The sequence below is a fragment of the Sus scrofa genome, chromosome 14 (assembly GCF_054392235.1).
Source record: "Sus scrofa isolate SSC_HxYL_T2T_F1_AM1 chromosome 14, Sscrofa_HxYL_maternal_Yorkshire_Landrace_v2.0, whole genome shotgun sequence".
Lineage (NCBI taxonomy): Eukaryota > Metazoa > Chordata > Mammalia > Artiodactyla > Suidae > Sus > Sus scrofa.
Window position 1 is genome coordinate 151,474,950 of NC_139396.1, and position 18,985 is coordinate 151,493,934.

Here is an 18,985-nt window from a genome sequence, read left to right on the forward strand (position 1 = left end):
GGCCTGGTTTCTTGTATGATTAAATTGCAAAAGGGAAGAGAGAGACGGAGCGGGTAATTGCAGAATAAAGGAAGGACAAATAAGAGACAAATGAACAATGTCGATCCACTTTTTGTGGATCCTGATTCAAAGTAACAAACTATTTCAAAAGTTGGACATCTAGGAGATAACTAGAAATTTAAACACCTCATTTGATATTTGATGTTATTAGGAAATTACTGGAGTTTTCACTGCGGTGCAGTGGGATAAGGATCTAGCATCGTCATTGCTGAGGCACAGGTTCGATACCTGTGACAGCTTCCACATGCCAAGGGTGCGATCAAAACAATTTTTTTTAAAGAAAACATTACTAATTTATTTTAGGGATGATAATTCTATTTGGATGTGTTTTTTCCAAATAGAGTCCTTATCTGATGCACCCTTATCTCAGTCAAATGCTGAAATATTTACATGATGCTGCAGCTGAACTCTAAATAGTGTTGGCCACTGGAAGCCCTCCAAACCTGGGCTTCAGTGGGGGTGATAGAGCTGATCCCAGGGTACCCAGGAGATTCCAGGTGGAAGATGGCAGATGCCTAGCAGAACCTTGGGTAGCCCATGGCGCCACCTGGTGGGAGAGGACTTGATCCTCTCCCACCATGTTCAAGTTACTTCAAGGGAACTGCCTAAATAGCTTGGCTGGTTTTATAACAGAGCTAGAGACTCAGTGTGTACAGCTAGGGTAGAATCAAGTTCATTGGAATTATTACCTGTAACATGACTCTTCCATATGCACATGGCTTTATTACTTACAAAAATGTAACAATTTCTTGCACAAACCTGGAAGGACTCAAATTTCTTGGCAGTTTCCCACAAGAAAAGAGAATCCAATGGCTCCTTGTATTCAAGGTCATTTAACCTTTAAACTCTAGTATATTTGGGTTTAAATACACAGACCCTTCCTTTTCCTTAGAAAAATTTTCCCAAACCAGTAGTGTTCAAACTTTGGAAGGCATCAGACTCACTTGAAGAAGAACCATGCCCCCACCCTGTCCCCATCGGTTCCAACTCAGAACATTCAAAGCCACTCTGCCTCTGTCCTACAAGGCAGGTGCTCACTCTGTCTTGATGGTGCGGGAGCCTCACAGAGTGGACCCATTTGACAAGCCCATGGCCAAAGCCAACTGAAGGTCAAGATCCTGAGCCACAGTTCTGACAGCTGATTACAGGATTTCCAAATGACCCAGCTGCTCTATCTTCCCATAGATCTAAGAAGAGGGAGGGACCACCCGGCAGAAAGACGACTTGGGGGTGGAGATGGTTGATTTTTGTGGATGGAGCAGGCCCCTTCTGGATGCCCCAGACCTTGTGCAGGAAAAAGAAGACCTGACCCCTTCCCTAAATGGACTCAGAGTCTAACCAGCTTTACTTTTTATCTTCTCCTTCACCCACACTCCACTCCATCCTCATCAGGTCCTGCCCTGGTCCAGGGCTTCCCACCTCCCTTGGACCATCCAATAATCTCTACTCCACCATCGCCCCCACTGAAGCCCCAGCTCTGAGGTCTTCCGGTGGCCAACACTGTTCAGGGTTCAATTATAGAGTCATTGTAAATACTTCCGTATGGATCTGAGATAAAGATGCATCTGATAATGATTCTTTCTTTAAAAAAAAAAAAAAAACCCATAATAGGATTCTCTTAAATATAACTAATAATGATTAATCTTACCAATCTTCTGAGCCTCTCATCTTTCCTAGCTCTCTTCCTGTCTCACTTTCTTCCTAAAAAGAGGCAGAACCATGCTACAAACCCCGTTGAAAACCCTCTTTCGGCTCCTCTTTGCATCCAGAATAAAGTCCAAACCTCTTGGCCTGACACCAAAGATCCTCACCCCCTCGCCCCAGCTCACTTCTTCAGCCTCCTCTCCCAGTCCGCTGTCCACACACCCTGCGCTCCAGCCACAAGAAATTCACCACCCTTCCCTACCCACACCACACCTCATCCACCTGCGGCACCTTCACTCCTGGTGGCCATCAGCCTGGAGCATCCTCCCCCTTCCAAGGCCTCCTCATACTTGCCCTGCTGCCTCAGTTACAGTGAAGCATTCTCTCCACCCACAGCAGATTTACTGGGAACTGTAGCAGGGCGTTTATTTCATCCTATCAGGAACTCCTCATGTTGTTTCCCTGTTGGCTTAAAGTTATCCCTCCCAGCAGATGGCAGCTTCTTTAGGGAAAAGGCAGCTCTCATTCATTCACCTCTGTCTCTTTCACAATGCCAGGTTCAGTGTGGGGTACACAGCAGGTGCTTAATCTGTGTTTGTTGACTGACAAATTGTCTTCTCGGGTATTGATAATGAGAGAGTTTGTCTTCTAAGAGATCTCCAGGCAGTACTTCCACACATGCCAGCCATCACGCATGCCCAGAGGGATGGGCTTAGCGTTGACACGGAACCCCATGTTGAGGGTATGAAATGCTCGTGCCCCAGCAAGGCACTACTTCCTTGCTATGGGGATAGTTTTAATCAGGATCTGCAGATGGGGGACATCTGCTGTAGCCCACAGGAATCTCCCAGGTGGTGCCCAGCCAAAAACAAGATCTCCCTGGTGAAGTCTGAAAGCCTGAGAATCCCCTTCTGCGGCCCCAGGGGATGGTGTCTTCCGAGCACTGTTAAAGGAACTGCACCAGCTGCACACCCTGCTTTGAGTGGGCTCAAGCACTGGCCAATAGGAAGTGACATAGGCACAGTGGAAATAAAATCCCCATGCTTGGAATTTCCACGGTGGCACAGTGGGATCGGCAGCGTCTCTGGAGCACGGGGACGCAGGTTGGATCCCCAGCCAGGCACAGCGGGTTAAGGATCCAGCCCTGAGGCGCATGGCTCAGCTCTGATCCCTGACCTGGGAACTTTCATATGCCACCCCTGCAGCCCTAAAAAGACAAACAAACAAAACAGCTGATAAAAAGTTAGCCAAGGTCCAACCCAAGCCATCAGCATCTCAGCCCTGCTCTGACACCCCTCACAACATCCATCACAGCCTCACACAACCAGCGTCCCCCTGAGGGGAATCTCATACCCACATCTGCTGCTGAGGGGGCAACTGGCATTTCTCTCTTTTTGGGAGGCGGCGGGGAGGGGGGAGGATGCAAGTCTCAGGTGAGGCATATGGAAGTTCCCAGGCTAGGGGTCAAATCGGAGCTACAGCTGCTGGCCTACACCACAGCCACAGCAACGCCAGATCTGAGCCACATCTGTGACCTACACCAGAGCTCACAGTAACGCCAGATCCTTTAACCCACTGAGCAAGGCCAGGGATCAAACCCACATTTTTATGGATACTAGTCGGGTTCGTTACCACTGAGTCACAATAAGAACTCAGGGCTGGCATCTCTTTACCATGTGACTCTGGAGAGAAGGTACCACCCTTACAGCCTGGAGCCCTCAGGCTGGCCAGAAACCTAATTCCTCAGAAGCCTGGCTAGAGACAGACCTCTCTCTGGAGTCCAAAACCAAGGGACTGTAGAGGGAAACCAAGGGAGGTGAGCAGAGAGGGTGTGAGGGGGCCTGCCCTCAGAGCAGCCCTGGGAGCTGGTGACTGGGCAGAAGACCAGAGGAAGGAGCGAGGGTGTCAAGGCCAGGGACAGCAGTCAGGGGAGCGTGGAGAGAGTGGGCAGCAGAGAGGCTATCTTCTTCCTTCCCGAGGGCTCTGTGGGCTCCTTGGGCAGCGCTCGAATTACTGTTCTGATTCTGAGTCCCTGTCGTATCATACCAATGGCCACTGTTTGAGTGAGATCTGGTCTTTGCGATGAAGAGGCTGACAACACCCAACAGGCATTTGTAGACACAGGTTGGGCAGACTGGCTACCCCTGGATGGGTTCTTTGGTTAACAAAGAAAAGAGCAGATATCAAATGGCCTTTTCTGGAGACCAGCTGAGAAAGGACTGGGTCATCTGCCTGTATGTACTCTGTATGTAGGACTCCAGGGCCCATTTTAAACACCAGCCTCCCAAGTCCTTAAACCTGCCTGGCAAAGAGAAAATAATACACGAGGTATAGTTTTCCACAGTGCTGACCAGCTACTATCTTGGTATCTTTCTTTACTTTCCTTTGTCTCCTGACTTATTCGATATGATTTAGCCTCTGCAATCCCCTCAACTTAGCCCAATTTATATAGACTAACAATTGGTGTGGAATAATAAAAGTTGTCAAACCCAATATCTTATCAGGAGTGACCTTGAACTTATCAGTATTCTTCAAAGTAAGGAGAAGACATTTCACATCTCACTTTTAATGAGGGGAAAAAAAACCGTTGCTGGATATATTTACCTTTCATCTGCTGAGCCGAGAGATGGGGAGATTTGTCGGCTTTGATCTCCACTTGTTTAATTACCGGGAAATGAAGTGTGTGCGAGCCAGCGGGATCACGAAGTCTCACTCTCACGGCAAAAGATGGCAGCTGGGGACCCAACGGCCTGGCCTTTCATTTTCCCAGATCAAAGCTGAGCCAGCACCAGGATGGAAGGATCACCCCAATGAGATGTGCCTGATGAAGAACCAGGTGGCAGGGATTTGACCAAAGGGATCGCTGGACCAGTGTCTCCCATGGGGTCGCCTCTTCTTGCCTCCCACCCTAAGAGAAGGCAGGTGTAGTCCAGGGCTTTGCGTGGCCTGCCTGAACCAAGTGTCTGCCCACACATCACATGCCAGGCCCCAACCTGAGGCAAGCCCAGCACACCTGTGCATCCACAGCCTTAGTCTGACCACTATCGATGCACTCCCAGCACCTGACTCCACCTGTGCTGGATCTTTCAGTGATAACCTCAGGTCGGCCCTCTTCTGGGCCTCACCTGCATAGCCCAGGTGAGTGAACACCATCCCAAGGATGAGACCAGGAGATGGAAAATGAGACAAAAGCTAGCCTTCTCCGAGGATAGGCTGACCATGGCATGGAAGCTGGAATTTGCCCTCTGGGTAGGCAGGGGCTGGTAGGCAACCATGGGAAAGAAGGTGCCCTCAGGGAGGGCACTATCAGCTGTAATTGACAGCATCTGACTGTCGCTTATTTAGGAGTAACTCCAAGGTGCTCATCTCTCAAATGAGGGTGTTGGGGAGTTTCCTGGTGGCCCAGCAGGTTAAGGATCTGGTGTTGTCACCCTAGCAGCTCAGATTACTATTATGGCACAGGTTTGATTCCTTGCCTGGGAAATTCCACACGCCACAGATGCACCCAAATAAATAAAGTAAAATAGGGGTATTGAATTAAAACATTTTTGAAAAGCCTTCCCACTTTAACATTATCTATCTTTATGATTCTTTTTCTTTTTTCTTTTTTTCTTTTTTTTTTTTTTTTTTTTTTTTGGTCTATTTAGGGCCTCACCCACAGCATATGAAATTTTCCAGTCTAGAGGTCAAATCGGAGCTGTAGCCGCTGGCCTACACCACAGCCACAGCAACTTGAGACTGAGCTACACGTGCGACCTACACCACAACTCAGGGCAATGCCAGATCCTTAACCCACTGAGCAAGGCCAGGGATCGAACCTGAGTCCTCATAGATGCTAGTCAGATTCCTTTCTGCTGCGCCACATCAGGAACTCCTGGACTTTATGTTTTAAAACCAGTAAAATCTTGGGCACACTGGAACAAATTGGTCACGTACCTGCTCCAGAGCAGCTCAGAAGAAGGCAAATCCCTGAGAGTTGCAGAGGCAACAGAGGAGGGCCTTGAAAAATGTGCAGGGTTTGGATATATGGTGGGTAGGACATAGGGTAGAGGGAGGAAGAACACTTGAGATAGGAGAGACCAGCATGAGATGCCCAAGGGACAGTGAGGAGAGAGGTGGGTCGCCTTGAGCAGCCTGCCCATTGGGAAGCAGAAGTTGGGCCGGTTAACTACAAACTCCACAAATTGTAGCTCATCATTACTGGTGGCTGTGTAAGCTGGTCCCATTTGCTGGACAGTTTATTAATATGTATCAAAATGTTAAATGTACATGTGCTTTGATTGCCTATGGGGGAGAGAGTAAATCAAGGACCCCAAATCTTCACCCATCCTGTATCCAAGCCTTGTGAAAGGTGACTCTGTGACTCTTCCCATCTTTACTTCCTGAGGTTGACTTCAGCCGCGTGACTTGCTTTGGCCAATGGGATGTTAGTACACTTGACTCAGGCAGACACTTGAAAGAGCCCTTGCTTGTTTCTGCTTTGCTTCTTGTTCTTCTGCTTTTGCCCTGACAACACATCTGGACCATGGGGCTAAGCAGAGCCACCCTCAGCTGTCCCAGGCAAGGTCACCGGAGATCACCTAACCTACAGCTGACCACAGACAAATGAGTGAGCCCAGCCAAGTCCAGAACAGCCTAGCAGAGCATCACCTAAACTGCCAACCCGCAGACTCTCATTACACAGCATTATTAGGTTGGTAGATAACTGACGCTGCCTATCTCTTGTTCAGAAACTTATTCTAAGGAGCTAATCCAACAAAGATGCAAAGATGTGTGAATAAGGATGTCCCTTACAGTATTATTTATTTACAATAGATTTAAGAAAATTTTTCTGGAAATGATCTAAAGGCTCCACAATGGTGGACTGGTTTTTAAAAATAAAATCCAGGAGCTTCCATCATGGCGCAGCAGAAACGAATCCAACTAGGAACCATGAGGTTGCGGGTTCAATCCCTGGCCTCACTCAGTGGGTTAAGGATCTGGTGTTGCCATGAGCTGTGGTGTAGGTCACAGACACGGCTCGGATCTGGGGTTGCTGTGGCTCTGGTGTAGGCCAGTGGCTACAGCTCTGATTGGACGCCTAGCCTGGGATCATATGCCGCAGGTGTGGCCCTAAAAAGACAAAAAGACAAAAATAAAAATAAAATCCACACAGTGGAATGTCATCAGCCATTTAATGTATATCAACATTGACATAAAAAGATGTCTACTTCATGTTAAATGAAAAAAAATAATGGAAAAACAGCTTTTAAGTCAGGATCTACTGTTTTGTTCTTGTTTTTGTTTTGGCAGTGCCCACATCATGTGGAAGTTCCCAGGCTAGGGATCAAAACCATACCACAAGTAATAAAAAAAAAAAAATGAAAAAAAAAAAAACAAACATACCACAGCAGTGACGCCAGACCCTTAACCTACTGAGCCACCAGGAAACTCTAGGGTCTATTGTTTTTGTTGAATTTGAGGGACAGGGAGGGAAGGAGAAATACATGCACCAAAATACTAACAGTGATTATTTTGAAGTGGTTGAATTTTTTACTTCCTTATCCTATTCTGTATTGTAGGAATTTGTAAAATGATAATGTATTATCTTTACAGACAGGGGGGAAGAAAAGTCACCCAGAGAACCTTTTTCTTATCTCTTTCTTTCTCTCTCTCTAACCATAACCGTGTGTGTGTGTGTGCGCACATGTGTATATATATATATATACATATACACACATACATGGCCTGGCCTTCCAGGCCATAGAAAATCTCTGCCCTCTCTCCTTGCTACCAACTCTGGAATGAAATCTGATTGACCTTGAAGTTGCCCTTCTTGCTGGCCCAGGAGACTGGAGCCCACTTTGGGAGGTCGAGGCGGGGCGCCAAGCCCCAGGGAATCTTTCTGTGGTGATGCCGAGGAAAAGCTTTCCCTTCTCAACTGTCTGCAGATGGAGCAAGGAAATTACCCACGAAACCAACTCCAACCATGCTTTTAAAAACTCCTTCCATCCAAGTCATAATATTTTTGGAGTGAGATTTACTTTACAATATTTTAATAACTGCAGTGTTGCGACTAGGAGTCCTTTGTAGCTGGTCTCAGGGGCCTTCCTGAGACGTTGCACTTAATGAGGTTTATAATTCAATATAACTACATCTGCATCTTTAATTATGCCTAACATTTAATCTTCATTGCTCCACTCGAATTGGAAGAGCTAAAATTAGGTCTGCTGTAGTTTAATCTGATAATAAACATCCATGACATTTAGAGCAAAAATGTACTCATTTCATTAGACCAGCCGATACATTTACCATTTGCCTGAACTGAACAAATAGTCTCCACAGTCCTTCCAACTGTAACAGAGAACACTGTTTGAAACTACCCCCAGTAGACTCTTGGAACTCTAGAGCTGCCAAGGACCTTGGTTCTAATAGCACCATTTTTCAGGGGGAGGCCACTGAGGCCCAGAGCAGTTGAGTCATTTGTCCAATGTCACACAGCAAGTTAGCAGAAAGAGGATATTTTGGGAAACAAGACCCAGGACTCTTAAATCCCCGCCCAGTGGTCTATTTGTCATTCCTCTCTTGCTGCCCTGGCATATATGGCGAAAATAGGACATAATTTTTTGTTGGCCAAGCACCCCTCTGGACAAGCACTACCTTTAAAATAAAAAGGTGTGGCCCTTTTATTTTAATGGAACCCAGACAAGATGTCATTCAAGCACCTGCACTGAGCACCATGCCCCAATCCCAAACTCAAAGCAATACCAAACAAAAATTAAAGGAGAACATCATAAAGGCACACCCACATGAAAAAAAAAAAAAAAAAAACAAAGTAAATATCTCCAAGGATCAAAACTCAAGAAAATAACACTTGAAAAATGCACTGAAGCTTGAAGCTATTTGGCTGCAGGTCTGGGAGGAGGCAGAGGTGTCAGGAGTTTAGTTCCCTGGGATACCGAAAACCCAAAATGCCCCCATTTAAGACCAAGAATGAGACCCAGGTTCTTTGATTTAAGCTGAGACAGAGGCTAAAAAAAAAAAATAGGAAATGATAGAGTTAGACAATCACAATTTGGTAAGCATCATAGCAGTAATTAATAACAATAATTCAGGCAAGAATCATTAATGGATGCTAAAACTTGTGGATAAAAATCTGAGCGTAAACAAGATATCTACATAGTCTCAAAGACTTCCCCACAAAATGCCAATGGAGAAAACATTCACTGTGAAAATGGAGACGCCTCAGGGACACCACCCAAACCAAACGATCGAAGTTCACATTAGCAGCAGCATCACAAAGAAGAACACAGCATCACATCCTGGACTCTTGCCACTTCTCTAGGCTTCTTACTTTGCCATTAATTCATTCTCAACTGTAAACCCATCTGCTCTCTGCTTCAGCATCATCTTGAAGAACCATCACCCCTTAGGAGGCAGAGATCGGTCTGATGAACGTATCTGGAAGGAGCTGGTCAGGAGACATGTCCAGATCCTTTACATGTGCAACTTACAAGAGATTTACACCCAATTCCTCATTAGTCCTCACAGTCTGAAAATCAAGTAAAACATTTTTCTCCCATTTAAAAAAAAAATGTAGAAGCAGAGGCTCAGAAGGGTTATACCATTTGCCCAAAGTCACGCAGCTAGCAAGTGATTGAGCCCACGTCTCCTGGTTCCAGTGGTAAGATGCTGCAGTAGACAGGGTGGTTAACGCCCCAACATCCATCCCTCTCTCCCACTGTGTGGCCACTGTGTTCAGTCCAGGTGGGCCCCACTTAGTCAGCGCAGGGCTAAGCTGGTCAACATGTGCCATTCCCCTGGGTCTGGGGAATGGTGCTAGCCAATGAGACATGATAAGAAGTCTCCTGGGGACTTCATTTCCTATGCTTCCCTACTTTTAAAAACAAGACTAGGAGTTCTTATTGTAGCTCAGGTTAAGAACATGACTAGTATCCATGAGGATGCACATTCAGTCCTTGGCCTGGCTCAGTGAGTTAAAGGATCCGGCATTGCTGCAAACTGCAGTGTAGGTCAAAGATGCTGCTCGGATCTGGCGTTGCTGTGGCTGTAGTATAAGCTAGCAGCCGCAGCTCTGATTCGACCCCTAGCCTGGGAACTTCCATATGCCAAGGGTGCGGCCCCAAAAAGAAAAAAAAAAAAGAAGAAGAAGAAGAACAAGACTAGGAAGCTTCTGTCTTTTCCTAAAATAAATGAGGAAGAAGGTAGCCCAGCTTGCTGCTGGCAGCAAGCCTATAAAGAAGGGAACCAGCCTGGAATGAAACCGACGCTGTGGATAAGAAGAGAGGGGTAGAAAGGAGCAAGGGTCCATGATGACCTTATGAAGTGCAATGTCAGACAACCCTGAAGTCACGTTAGGCTGGCTCATCTGTTCACTGCAACCAAAACCACTGTATTGGATGCAGGCGCCCTCTCCCCCAGGGCAGCTGGAGACAGGGAGCCCAGCAGCCTGACTATCCCATTGAGCTCCAAGGAAATAATGACACCTGCCCCACCAGCCTCCACATTCCCCTGCCATCCTCAAATGACTGTTTGCTGGCTCTCCTGCATTGCATCTCTTGAGCTTGAACTTCCCAGGGAAGGCAGTTCTGTGGTGCTGTGAGTCCTCCTTCCAAGAAGCAGCCCGAGCACGAAGGCAGGATGAAGATTAGTCTGTTCTCAGTACCCACCTCCCCTTTCTCCTCTCCCACAAAGGGCAGCACTCCTCTGGAATCCATGCCCGTGCAATTTATTTCTAACTGCACCAGCAGGTCCCAATCCTGTTGCTTGCTGCTTCTAGTTATTCGCTTGGAAGCAGAGCTGCTGGGAAGTCAAAATTAGCCTCATTCTACCAGCATGAAAAGGAAAGGCAGAAGCAGTCTTTTGGCTTCACCGAGGCAAGGATCTGGGACTTGTCTCCTCTTCCTGTGAGCGTCAGGCCCCAGGGTTACATGGGTCTGTGATTATACAGCCATTTGGAAATTCTGTGAGTTGGAAGCAGCACTGTCATTGACCTCCTACAAAGAAGAGGCAGCAGGAAAAGAGTCTTCCAGAGGAAGACCTGGGGCAGCCATCTGGTTGGAAGTCACCACATTTACCTAAGTTGTCTCTTCACTTGAGGTGGTGAGGAGTAGACCACATGGGGAGGGAAGGCAAGGATCAAGGCCATGCTTGACACCATGTTGTTGTTGTTGTTCCTTTTAGGGCCACACCCTTGGCATATGGAGGTTCCCAGGCTAGGGGTCAAATCGGAGCTGCAGCTGCCAGCCTACACCACAGCCACAGCCACACAGGATCCAAGCCACATCTGTGACCTACACTGCAGCTCACAGCAACACCAGATCCTAAACCACTGAGTGAAGCCAGGGATTGAACCCACATCCTCATGGATACTAGTTAGGTCCATCAGCACGGAGCCTCAAGAGGAACTCCCTATTTTATTTTTTATTTTCTGTGTTTTCTAATGCTTTGACATCTGGGGCCCTGCTGATACTGGAGGGACTGCCCCACCCAGGGCTGGCTAATTCCTGAAGACAGCAAACAACTAGCCTTCACACGCCATTCCTATGCAAACCAACCAGTTTAAAGTTCATACCTCCAGCACCTGCTTGATCTAGCTTTCTCATGCCACGCTAATCTTTCCACTGCCCTAACTCACCCCCAGGCCAGGTGCCAGACATCTGGAGACCACCCTTATAGCCCAGAGCCCACTGATGTTATTCAAACCATACAATTCTAAACTTGCTCTAACTTGCCTGCTCTGCCTGCCCATTCCTTCCCGTGGAAACCACAATAAAGGTTTTGGCCAGGGTCTCCCCTAACGCCTTCATTCCTGACCCCCCTAGGTGCTTCCCCATGTGGCCCTGCATGGCATGGTGTGCCCCCTTCTTTGGGGAACTGTGAAGAATAAATTCTTCTTCTTTTTTTTTTTTTTTTTTTTTTTTTGTCATTTTAGGGCCTGCACCCACAGCATATGGAGGTTCCTAGGCTAGGGGTCTAATCAGAGCTACAACTGCTGGCCTACACCAGAGCCACAGCAACGTGGGTTCCGAGCCGCATCTGTGACCTACACCACAGGTCACGGCAACGCCAGATCCTTAACCCACTGAGCAAGGCCAGGGATCAAACCCACAACCTCATGGTTCCTAGTTGGATTTGTTAACCACTGAGCCATAACAGGTTAATAAATAAATTCTTCTTTCAAGGCAAATGTTTCCACATCTGTCATCTTACCATATCTGATAAAGACAGATCAGATAACAAGAGGAAAATAGCATGAATGTAGGTAATGCCCACCACACTGCAAAGTAAGAACTATTAGCTCCATTTTATTTTCTTTTATTTTTATTTTTACAGCTGCACCTGCGGCATATGGAAATACCTGGGCCAGAGGTCAAATTAAAGTGGGTCCTGGGAGTTCCCGTCGTGGCGTTGCCGTGAGCTGTGGTGTAGGCTGCAGACGCGGCTGGGATCCCGCGTTGCTGTGGCTCTGGCGTAGGCCGGCGGCTACAGCTCCGATTCGACCCCTAGCCTGGGAACCTCCATATGCCATGGGAGCTGCCCAAGAAATAGCAAAAAAATAAAAAATAAAAAATAAAGTGGGTCCTTAATCCAATGAGCAAGCCCAGGGATCAGACCTGCATCCTCACAGACACTATGTCGGGTTCTTAGCCTGCTGAATCACAAGGGGAACTCCTAGCTCCATTTTACATGTGAGGAAAGTGAAGCTCAGGCGGCTGAGTAACCTACCAATGTTGGTTAACAGGGATTATTGATCATGTGCTAAGGGTGTGGTAGGAGGCTTCTTTTTATAGAGGTATATGATGTTTTAAAGATACTGCTATTTGGTGGGAGAGTTAAGTACTATTCATCAAAATTAAAATGTTTTATTTTAGGAGGGAAATTTATTAGGTTGAGTTAGTGGAAAAGAAATATGATGAGACCATTCAGAAGAAATACTGGAGAAAACTGACAGAATAACTCAGAGGAACCGGCTGGCATTACTGCATCACATCTCCTGGGCTTTCTGTTCACATTCTTACAACCTCGGGATGAAGTGAGCCAAGTTGGAACGCAGCCAGTGGAGCAGAGGGTCCAGCTGTGACTGAACTCGGCTGCCCCTCTCCAGGGTATGCCAGTGACAAAACATGCCACCCTCAGCATGTCAGTGATACAGTTGACCCCCCCCCTCCTGCCCCACATGGTAGGGATACAATAAAGCAAACAAGAAGGGAGTTCCCATTGTGGCGCAGTGGTTAACGAATCCGACCAGGAACCATGAGGTTGCGGGTTCGGTCCCTGCCCTTGCTCAGTGGGTTAACGATCCGGCGTTGCCATGAGCTGTGGTGTAGCTTGCAGACGTGGTTCGGATTCTGCGTTGCTGTGGCTCTGGCGTAGGCCGGTGGCTACAGCTCCGATTGGACCCCTAGCCTGGGAACCTCCATATGCCGCGGGAATGGCCCAAGAAATAGCAACAACAACAAAAGACAAAAAGACAAAAAAAAAAAAAAAAAAAAAAAAGCAAACAAGAAGTAACCAGTTATTAGAGGAAGAGCAGCACTTGGTCTTTCTGCTACTCAAATCTCATCTGGGGACCAGCAGCATCAAGATGCTAGAAATGCAGACTCTCGGACCCCATCCGATTCACTGAACTAGAATCTGCATGTTAACAAGATCCCTGGATGAGTCATGTGTACATTACAGTTTGGAAAGCTCTTTGCAGTTCCACACTTGGGGTTGGGGGACCCTGGGGGAATGATTAGGATGAGATGAGAGATGGATTTAGCTGTCGGTGAAAGGGCCTGTACTGAGCCTGTGTGCTTGGCGCCTCCTTGGTACCACAGACTGGATAGCTTTCTCATTGCTTTGGTCATGGTTAAGCTACCAGGGTATTACCAGTTCAGCCTGGATAATCCTTTGTCCTTGGGGCTGCCTTGTGCATTGTAGGATATTTAGCAGCATTCCCGGCCTCTCGCACTCGATGTCAGTAGCATTCTCCAGTCCCATCCCCAACCGATCTGGTTGTGACACACAAAATCGTCTCCAAGCACTGCCAAATATTCCAGGGCAAGCAGAGAAAAGGAGGGGTGTGAATGTAAAATTGCCCCCCTTCCACTGGGAACCACTGAGATAAACAAAATATTTCTATGACGTCATGTTGCCTCATCTGTTCTACCTGGGACCATCAGTCCAGGAAGGGAAGCCAGGGACTGAGAGATGGTGGTTTGTTTTTCTGGTTGGGGTGAATTTGCTGCTACAAGTGCCTTTCATCCCTCTGCTGCCACCAAGGAGAAGAAAGCCTCCAGATGGGTGGGAAAAAAGGTCAACAATAATTCAGAGAGAAGCCAGTATAAAAAGGCAGTCTATCTGGCTTCTACTGTCATTTCCCTTGCTCCACACCACCTCATGTCGGGGTAGTGGGAAGTGCTCTGGATCATGAGCTGTGAGCGTAGGTTCTAATGCCAGCCCAGGCCCTATTGGTTGTATGCTCCTGGAGGAGTCAGTTCCCTCCTCTGCGTTGGCCAAGGCATTTCCCTTCCATTGCAGTCATTCAATGAAGATCCTAAAAATGATCAAAGGTTTTTTTGTTTGTTTGTTTGTTTGTTTTGGCTTTTTTAGGGCCGCACCTGTGGCATTATAGAAGTTCCCAGGCTAGGGGTCAAATTGGAGCTGCAACTGCCAGCCTATACCACAGTCACAGCAACACCAGATCTGAGCCATGTCTGCATGGCTTCTTCACGGATACTAGTCAGATTCGTAACCTGCTAAGCCACAAAGGGACCTCCAAAAGTCATTATTTGTCAACTTCACAAAGCTGAATTCCCATTTGGGAATGGCAGTTATAGATAAGATTGACTGTTGATTGCTGGCTCATTGTTAGGCTGAGATGAGACAGGTTCCTAGTAGAAGCTGAGGTGGGAAGTCCTGCCATTCATCCACCTGGTCCTCAGGAGAAAATGGGCAATGAGAGGGAGTCCCAATCCAGGCAGACACTGCCTCCATCCACAACTGGGGGGTGTAGGTGGATGGCTGCCCAGGACCCTTCCGGATTGGAAGTTCTGTGACTCTGAGGCTGCAGAACCACCCAGGCGACGCTCTGTAACCCAGTCATCTCCAGTCCTAGGGTTCCCTTCAGACTGTTTTCTGGAAGCTAAATAACACTGGGATTCTCTAGGCTCATCTCAGCACAAGGCTACATCAAAAGGAAACCCAGATCCAATTCCTTACAGCTTTGGAAAGAAATGTAGGCCCATCAGAGAAGGCCTCGTTGGGACATCTCCAAAGGGAAGCTACATCACACAACTCATACCAAGGCTGCCCCCAAAATAATGTGCATCCTCTCCTTGCAGCCCCCTCCCACCGCAGCCACCCGGGCCTTAGACTAGTTACCTTTGCTTCCTCTCCCCTCCCCAACTAGCCTGTCTTCTGAAGCGCCTTCTGGCTTGTCCCAGCTTCTATCATTCTCCTCTTTACTACCCACCATGAGGAGCCCCTCGAAATCCCAGAAGCTGGTTCTATCCCCTCAAAAGAAGTCTGGCTGCATAAATCAGAAAACAACGTGGAGGTGCGTGCGCAGCGCTTCTGTGGAGCTGAGGTGGTGGGCCGGCCATTTCATGCTGTGTGTGAGGCCTCTCCACGCGACACCCTGTGTGCAAGTGAAACAGCGAAGCACGAAGGAAGTACCCTGGTGTGCTTTACAGTTACCTAAGGACAACAGACGCTGCCCTGGGTCCTCCTTTGCCAGGATTGGAGCTGGGACATCTGGGTCTCATCCTTGTTCAGCAACAACTTCCTGCGATCTTGGATTAAGATGGAGGAATAGAAGGACTGGAGCTCCACTTCTCTCCTAAAAACAACAAAATTCACAACTAAAGACTGAGCGCTCTTCACCCAAATGGACTGGAAACCTTAAAAAAGATATCCTACTCCAGAAGAAAAAGAGGAGGCCACATCAAGAGGTAGGAGGGGCGATTTCTCGATATAAACAACCCCATACCTCCTGGGTGGGAAGCTCCACAGACTGAAAACTAACTGGCTTACAGAGACTCACCTACAGGAGTGAGCGTTCTGAGCCACACATCAAACTCTCATGTGTGGGGATCTGGCACAGGGAGAAAGAGCCCCAGAACATCTGGCATTGAAGGCCAGTGGGGCTTGTGCACAGGAGCTCCACGGGACTGGGGGAAACGGAGACCCCATTCTTAAAAGGCGCACACAGACTTTCATGTGCACTAGGTCCCAGGGCAGAGCGAGGTCTCCACAGGAACCTAGGTCAAACCTGACCACAGTTCTTGGAGGACATCATGGGAAAACAGGGGTGAACGTGGCTTGTTGTGAGGGAAGGACATTGAAGGCAAAGCTCTCGGGAATATTCAGCAGCTGCCTTTCTCTGGAGGTGGCCATTTTGGGAAAATCTGGCCCCACCCGTCAGTCAGCTGCTGAGAAGCCCCAGGGCAAACAACAATCCAGGTGGGATCACAGCCCCACCCCTCAGTAAACAGGCTCCCTAAAGACCCCTCAGGCACATAGCAGCCTCTAATCCCATCTAGAGACTAAGCCTCACCCACCAGAGGGATTAGAATCAGCTCCACCTACCAGTGGGCAGGCATCAACCCCTCCCATCAGGAAGCCTACAGCAAGCCCCCATACTGACTTCAGCCACAAGGGGGCAGACATCAGAAGTAAGAGAGGCTACAACCCTATTATCTGTAAGAAGGACACCACACCAAAAACCTATAAAAATGAAAAGACAGAGAATGATAACTCAGATGAGGGAGAAAGGAAAAACCCCAGAAAATCAGCTAAGCAATGAGGAGATTCTCAGTCTCCAGGAAAAACACTTTAGACTGTCGATGCTGAAGATGATGCAAGACGTTGGAAATAAACTGGAGGCAAAGATGGATAACTTACAGGAAACACTGACCAAAGAGATACAAGATATCAAACTTAAACAAGAAGAGATGCAAAATACAATAACTGAAATAAAAAATTCACCAGAAGCAGCTAACAGCAGAATACAGGAGGCAGAAGAACGAATAAGCGAGGTGGAGGACAGATTAGAAGAAATTACGGATGCAGAACAGAAAAGAGAAAAAAGATTGAACACAAATGAAGAGAGTCTCAGAGAACTCTGGGACAACGTGAAACGCCCCAACATCCATATTAAAGGGGTTCCAGAAGGAGAAGAGAGAGAGAAGGAGACAGAAAAAATATTCCAAGAGATAATAGCCAAAAACTTCCCTACCATGGGGAAGGAATCACTCACTCAAATCCAGGAAGCACAACGAGTACCATATAAAATAAACCCAAGGAGGAACACCCCGAGACACATACTAATCAAACTGACCAAAATTAAAGACAAAGAGAAAATCTTGAAAGCAGCTAGGGAAAAGAAACAAATAACATACAAGGGAACCCCAATAAGGTTATCAGCAGATTTTTCAACAGAAACCCTGCAGGCCAGAAGGGAGTGGCATGATATACTCAATGTGATGAAAGGAAAAAAACCTCCAACCAAGATTACTCCACCCAGCAAGGCTCTCATTCAGATTTGAAGGAGAAATCAAAACCTTCACAGATAAGCAAAAGCTGAGAGAATTCAGCAACACTAAACCAGCCTTACAACAAATACTAAAGGAACTTCTCTAGGCAGAAAAGAACAAGAGAAGAAGGAAAGGAAAAAGAGCAGCAAAAACAAATCCAAAGCAATTAATAAAATGGCAGTAAGAGCATACATATCAATAATTACCTTAAATGTGAATGGACTAAACACCCCAACCAAAAGACATAGACTGGCTGAATGGATACAAATAACACCCCAATATATGCTGTCTTCAAGAGACCCACTTCACTTCTAGGGACACATACAAATTGAAAGTGAGAGGATGGAAGAAAATATTTCATGCAAACGGGGATCAAAAGAAAACTGGAGTAGCAATACTCATATCACACAAAATAGACTTTAAAATGAAGAATATTTTAAGGGACAAAGAAGGACATTACATAATGATCGAAGGATCAATCCAAGAAGATGATATAACAATTTAAAATATCTACGCACCCAACACAGGTTCACCACAATATATAAGGCAACTGCTAACAACCTTAAAAGGAGAAATTGACAATAACACAATCATAGTGGGGGACTTTAACACCCCACTTACAGCAATGGACAGATAAACCAGACTGAAAATCAATAAGGAAACACAGGCCCTGAATGAAGCATTAGACCAGAGGGACTGAATAGATATTTATAGGACATTTCATCCAAAACCAACAGAGTACACATTCTTCTCAAGTGCACATGGGACATTCTCAAAGATTGATCATATCCTGGGCTACAAATCCAACCTCAGTAACTTTAAGAAAATTGAAATCATATCAAGCATCTTTTCTGACCACAACGCTACATGACTGGAAATCAACAACAAGGAAAAAACTGCAAAAAACACAAACACATGGAGACTCAACAACATGCTACTAAACAACCAATGGATCACAGAAGAAATCAAAGAGGACATTAAAAAATACCTAGCAGCAAATGGCAATGAAGATACGACACTCCAAAACCTATGGGATGCAGCAAAAGCCGTTCTAAGAAGAAAGTTTATAGCAATACAAGCCCACCTCAGGAAACAAGAAAAAGCCCAAATAAACAAGCTAACTGTACATGTAAAGCAGCTCGAGAGAGAAGAACAGACAAGACCTAAAGTTAGAAGGAGGAAAGAAATCATAAAGATCAGAGCAGAAATCAATGAAATAGAAACAAAGAAAACCATAGAAAAGATCAATGAAACAAAAAGCTGGTTCTTTGAAAAGATCAACAAAATTGATAAACCCCTAGCCAGACTTATCAAGAAAAAAAGAGAGAGGACTCAAATCAATAAAATTAGAAATGAAAAAGAAGAAGTAACAACGGACATCATAGAAATACAAAGGATCATAAGAGACTACTATATGCAACTATATGCCAATAAAATGGAAAACCTAGAAGAAATGGACAAATTCTTAGAAAAGTACAATCTTCCAAGACTAAACCAAATGACATAGAAAAGATGAATGGACCCATCACAAGAACTGAAATTGAAACTGTGATTAAAAAACTTCCAACAAGCAAAAGTCCAGGACCAGATGGCTTCACAGGCGAATTCTATCAAACATTTAGAGAAGAGCTAACATCTCTCCTTCTGAAACTATTTCAAAAAACTGCAGAGGAAGGGATACTCCCTCATTCTATGAGGCCACCATCACCCCTGGTACCAAAACCAGACAAAGACTCCACAAAAAAAGAAAACTATAGGCC

At 46.4% G+C, this 18,985-nt stretch overlaps 1 protein-coding gene across 1 annotated transcript in view; it reads right to left on the reverse strand.

Annotated features, from left to right (window-relative positions):
• Positions 1–18,985, reverse strand: part of LOC106506135 (uncharacterized) — a 155,824-nt gene that overhangs the window by 9,294 nt on the left and 127,545 nt on the right. Inside the window, exon 5 of the mRNA XM_084997505.1 lies at positions 15,388–15,529. The gene's annotated coding sequence lies outside the window, so the exon portion shown is untranslated. The remainder of the gene's footprint in view (positions 1–15,387; positions 15,530–18,985) is intronic.